This window comes from Sinocyclocheilus grahami, unplaced genomic scaffold (genome assembly GCF_001515645.1).
Source record: "Sinocyclocheilus grahami isolate Dianchi unplaced genomic scaffold, SAMN03320097.WGS_v1.1 scaffold55.1, whole genome shotgun sequence".
Taxonomy (NCBI): domain Eukaryota; kingdom Metazoa; phylum Chordata; class Actinopteri; order Cypriniformes; family Cyprinidae; genus Sinocyclocheilus; species Sinocyclocheilus grahami.
The window spans coordinates 2,669,105-2,675,210 of record NW_015505234.1 but is presented as its reverse complement, the minus strand read 5'-3'; the positions used below and the strand labels follow the sequence as shown (position 1 = coordinate 2,675,210).

Below are 6,106 nucleotides of genomic sequence, written 5' to 3'. Positions count from 1 at the left end.
TTATGACCACCATCTCCAGCTGACCGAGGTTAGCTGTACAATAATTTTCAAACAGTCTCCTACTGGGCCCATGATGTTGTTGGTGGTTCTATGGCTAGATCATAGTAACCGCATGACTGATGGTCCGGTCAAAAATCCCCGAACAGAGCCCCGGCAATAAGGCTCGTGGTGGGTGAGTATGATCCATATGTCATGAGAGCATGTATACTAATGAGAGACTGAAGTGGTCATGTGTAAAAAAAAAATTTATAAAGTCACCTGCAGCGGATGATCCGGTCAGAAAGATCCTCGGAGCAGAGCTCCAGCACAGAGGTCATGGGGGTGAGTACGATCCAAATATCATGATATCTGTATATCGAGGACAGACCGAGATGGCTGTGTGTGTGTAACCTCCTATAGTTCTTTGCAGTGTTTCCCGGGACCTGTACGTTTCTGTCCCTTGCTAGACGCCCTCGATGAGGTGCCGTTGCTGGGCTCAGAAGCCAGGTGCTCTACTTGCAGTAGGCGTGTCACTCGTCGACATATATCCAGACGGTAAGAAAAGCCGGGCTTCGGCTTCATACCTCCTGGATCATGCGGCCGAACACGGGCTTTTGCGGGAGCCTTCGTGAACATCAGGCCCCCGGTGCTACGCTGCAAGGCACCCGGACGGGGCTACAGTGCCTGGTCACCCCGAGGGGCTTCCTGGCCATAGTAGATAAGGTCGAGCCCCCTGGGCGTCTGAGGACCAGGCGTGGGTTCCCACGCCGAGATTGTTGCTAGCTGGTTCCGCTAGCTGGAACGTGCTGCGGGTCGAGTCCCCTTCTCGGTGAGGACTGGGCGTGTTGCTCCCCCAGCTGATAATTGCTAGCTGTTCCACCAATGGAACGTGCTGTAGGTCGAGCTCCCGCTGAATGGATGTCTGCTCCCTCAGCTACAGGTTCGCGGCTAGCCACGCCAGCGTGATAGCCGTAGGTGAGACTGATGACTACTCAGAGCACCATCTATAGGCTGCCCTCCCGAAGTGCCACGAGAACCCCCTAGAACGGTTGTATCCATCTACATATGGACATTCTAAAATCCACATGGTGGTAAGTGGGCACGGTATCTTTGCCCACTTTTCTAAAATTCCACGAAAGTGGTAAGTGCGCACGTTCTACTTTGCCCACTTCTCTAAAATCCTATATGGTAAGAGTTACGCGCACAGCTTCGTTCTCTTTCTGAGTGGTCTAAAACCCCGTTTCCGCCTGGGACCCACTCCTCACGGTATCCTCGAATACCTACTCTGACAGGGTGTTTCCACTAGAGGCCTGTTGAGACAGGTCCTTCTGCAAAGTGAGGTAGCCCTGAGTGACAGGCCAAGACTAGTAATTGATCCAATAAGTAGGCTCTTGGTCGTATTCCCTGGAAGGAATCCTTCATGATTCTAGGCCCTGGCGCCACCTCCGAGGAGGCTTCTTTGGACACAGCTGGTATGGTGGCCCCTGCCGTCCCGCAGTTCTGGGCACCAAGCCAGCCGCCCTCATTACACCGGAGGTTAATCTCGAGAGACTGATTCCCGTGGTAGACTATTGGTAGCCTGGGTTCTACTACCAATCTTGTCCCAGTGGGACCTGCAAAGCACTGTGAGGCGCTAGTAATGTCCCTTGGCAGCCTAGGCTTCTGGCCGTAGGGAGTAATGTCACTGACAGCCGTCTAAGTCCAGGATAGGGGCAACTCATAGCGATATGGTGTAGTTGGTACTTAGTGGCTCGCCATGGTTCTGGCTTGCACTCCCCTCAGCATGGCGGCGTGGGTATACCGTTCCCCATAGTGACCCCTAGAGGACGCAGTTCGAAGTTCCACGAAAGGGAACGTCTCGGGTTACTTATGTAACCATGGTTCCCTGAGGGGAACGAGACACTGCGTCCTCTAGTTTTTGTGCCATGCTGCGGACACAAGCTTCAGACGAAGAAGTGATGATGTGCGCTACCGGCGCCTATTTTGTACTAGTTGCAACGGTAGTGACGTCATGGCTGTTGCCGGCCAAACAAGTTGGTGTTTTTTCAATGTAGGCTTCAGACACGGGTCATGACGAGGCGTTCCCCATAGCGACCCCTAGAGGACGCAGTGTCTCGTTCCCCTCAGGGAACCATGGTTACATAAGTAACCCGAGACGTTTTCTCCAACAAAGTTGTGCTACATCAATTGAGTTCTTTTGATGTTTGAATGTGTTTTAAAACTTATTATAATTTCATAAATGAATATTGTATACACTACTGGTCAAAAGTTTGGAATAATTGCTTTTTATAAGTTCTTAAAGTTTCTTGTGCTCACCAAGGCTTCCTTTATTTGGTCAAAAATACTGTATAAACAGTAATATTGTGAAATATAAGTACAATTAAAATTTTTGTGGAAACATAATGTTCAAAATACTTCTATTTCAAATAAATGTTCTTTGAACTTTCTATTCACAAAGAATCCTTAAAAAAATGTAGCATGTTTTCCACAAAAATATTAAGCAGCACAAACTTTTTTCAACATTGATAATAATAAGAACCATTATTAATAATTGAGCACTAATAATAATTGCTAATAATTAAGCACCACATCAGCATACTGTATTAGAATGATTTCTAAAGGATCATGACACTGAAGATTGAATTAATTGCTCCTGAAAATTCAGCTTTGCCATCACAGGAATAAATTACATTTTGAAATATATTAAAATAGATGATGAGCATAAGAGACATAAGAGACATTAAAAAATTTAAATGTTGAATAGAATTGTTTATGAATTTGACAGGGTTTGTATATTTTAATATTTAATATTTTAAAGTTTAGATTTGTTGTTTGTGTTTGTACTTATTTAAATCATAATTTATTGAAAATAAAAATAACAATAAAAATGTACTTTAACCGTAAATTAAAAACAAGCAAAAAAAACCAAAAAAAACTACTGACATTGACGTATAATTTTGATTCAGCTTTTCACTTTTTAGATGACAATATTGTTATCTATTATAACCATATCTTACTAGCCCTCTGCTTCTTTCTCTGTTTTCTATCTCTCTCTCTCTCTCTTGCCATTTAGAATGCATGATGTGCTTGTGTGGCTGACAATGAACTTTCACACTCTGCTGTCAGAGTGAAGTGATAGGAGAAATGACAGACAGACAGACAGATGCCCACTGCTCAACTCTCTTTGGCATACAGAACAACCACACCACAGCAAACCATTCAGAAAATGTTTTGTTTGCCTTTTCCTCCATTTGACCTACACAATATTGCTAAAAATAAGTGGCCACCCAGACACCTAACCAATATGTGCTTGTTGAGCTTTAATATAGAGTCGGTCCACCATAACAACTACCACTTGATGTGATCAGTTATGAATTAAGCTTAATCTGTGGAGCTCGGTTGACTGAGATGATGGCATAGGTCGCAGCACCTCACATTTATGTCGTGTCTGTTTTTCGTTCTAGTCATCCATCCCTCCTCCATCCTGAGTGACAGTCCGATGTTAATCCTCAGGGTCAGGGGGTGGCTCACCCCTCCTTGCTGCGGTTGTCTTTGGCCCTGTTTCTTAATTCTTCCAGCACTCATTACATATGCCACTGTGTGTCTGAGACAAGTGGCCATTTGAAACATACTGCTGTGAGCACGCCTCGGTGGCAGCGATAATTAACATCAGCTGGGGCAACACACAGCTATACCTCCTTCTGAGAAATGCAGGATGATGTACTTGACACAAGGAGAGATGATTGAACAGAAGCAAGAAGAGGTTAAAGGGTGGAGCTGAAGAATAAATAAGAATATAAGGAGAAGTTGATTGACCATGGAGGGTGGATGTTATTTCACTAGTATGAAATATCATCTTAATGGCCCTGAATGTGTCTTCATTGCTCCTGTCATAATCATAGAATAAGCTTAAATCTGTTAGGACTTCCATAGACTACCTATAGGTCGGAATGCTTCCTAGAATACAGTGTGAATGTGTGCCAGAATGCACTTAGCTCTCGCTTCCGTTTTTACAGTCAGGGCAGGTCACCTCTGGCTGCCCACCCATTTTTTTCCAGGCTGTGAAAGATCAGCAACCTTTTTGTCTTTCAGTTGCGCAGTCTATATTCAGGGTCAGCCTGTCAACTTTGCTTTTTTGAGAAGAGGTGGAATTTTAATTTCTGCTTTCATGTCGTAAATGGATCACTGTGGGGCTTTCTTTGTTGTTAAATATTCTCGCAAAAGCTTCCTGTCCAGCAGGCCATGTCAGTCAGACATTATACAGCTCAAATAGATGAGGATTGGATCTAGTGCATTTAGGAGGAGACGTGGCAATTCTGGGCAGGAAAAATTATGGATGCAGCATGTTTTGCTGTGTAAAAATATGCATTAATACTGGCATGTGATTGGCAGGGCTGGTTGGGAGGGAGTTACTTGGCTAGGACATATGCATAAGCATCTCACGTACAGTATGTATTATTGGACAAGGGTTTGAATCAGGAGTATATCAGGGCAAAAGAGGGTCAGTTTGCATCATATCTGCTGCACTGGTCATGGAGTTTTGTTTTTGTTTTCTGCGGTCATCTAAAATAATAACTATAGCACTGACCATTTAAAAAACCTGTTATAATTTATTTACCCTCATTGTCGTTTTTGGGTGAATGATTTCTTTAATACAAAAAAAATGTTTTCTCTTTAATCTCTTAATATTTTCAAAATAGCCCATATCTGCTTAATATATTCCAAACTTCCTCTCTCGGTCCCTCGCTTCTTCCTTTGATATCTTTTTAGTTTTGAGTTCTTTTGTCTTTATCATTCGCTTTTCTGTGGTGGATCTTTTCACAGCAGGAATGATGACAGATGAACAGGATCTAGAGGCAGCACTCAATCCCGAGTCCAGAGGGTGGAGGAGACGCTGTGATGTGTCCGTGGTTGTGGTGGGCTCACGCTGAGCGGGGAGATTGAAGAGGGATACTCCAGAGCACACTCTCCATGAGCAAGGGAGGAAAGAGAGATCTGTGATGTGGTGAGATGAAGGAGAAGGAGGGATAGATGATGTGGTGCAGCAGGTGGAGATGTTCTCGTAAGCTGGATGATCACAGCCACACGGGCCCCCCTTGTCTGCCGCCTCACTCCAAAACATCCCTAACAGATCAATCCATTACTTACTGAAACACACCGTGGCCTGTCTGTGATTTTTGTCTGGTGTTCACGCTGAGAGACTGCATGTTGCTCTACAGTTTTCAAGGCAAATAAATGTGAGCGGAAAACGAGAGTTAATATTAAATCAACATGATGTGGGAAGGTAATATCTTGTCGATGGTTGTGTCTTAAATAAGTAAAATTTTGCTCATGCCCAGTTTATTTTGCCAGGTCATGGCACCAGAAAATCAGTAGCATACAAAACACATGAATGTAACATTGAAAAAATGCACAGTAAGAAAACCCCTGACCTTGTGGGCCACTGTTGTCCATAGCAACAAACGGATGAACCACATTAACATAAGATATTATGGGAGAATTACAAGCTTTCTGACTTTCTTTTTGCTAATGGGTGTTTCTTCAAATTCAGGCACATTTGTTTTGGGTTTTTTCCCCTGTCTCTGGATATTTATACATTGTATATCTCAATTTATACATTGATTTTTTTTTATTTTCCTTTTTATTATATGAAAACTTACTTGGAATCCTTTTACATTCATAAAATTTTGCAGATGTTTATCTAAATTTACTTACATTCCATTCAAAGTACACATTTTATCGGTTCTTGCTTTCCCTGGGAATCAAACCTTATTTATTTATTTATATACTTATATGATATAAGGACTTATATTTCCTATGATTTTCAAATGCCTTTATGTATAGATTTTGTTTTACCCTTATACCAGACCCAGTCTTTAAATCCTGAAATATGAAAATCCATCGTTCAATTAATGCAAGTGACTAGTAACAAAGAGTGATTGTCCCACATTGGTGAATTAATTTCCACCACGCAGAACCTTTTTTTTTTTCATTTGTAAAGAATATAAAGAAAAATCTCTGTGAATATCCCTTGTGAACAGAATATTTTAATGCTCATCACTTCCAATCAAGCCATAACTTCATGAAATGATGCTAAAAGTGTAAAAAAATATTACTTAAGTGTGTA

General features: G+C 42.4%; 1 long non-coding RNA gene across 2 annotated transcripts in view; it reads left to right on the top strand.

The window, feature by feature from the left end:
• LOC107583778 (uncharacterized) overlaps positions 1–5,524 on the top strand; it is a 56,866-nt gene extending 51,342 nt beyond the window's left edge. For both annotated transcript variants that reach the window (XR_001609069.1, XR_001609068.1), the window contains exon 3: positions 4,804–5,524. This is a non-coding gene — a long non-coding RNA (uncharacterized lncRNA). The remainder of the gene's footprint in view (positions 1–4,803) is intronic.
• The last annotated feature ends 582 nt before the right edge of the window (positions 5,525–6,106 follow it).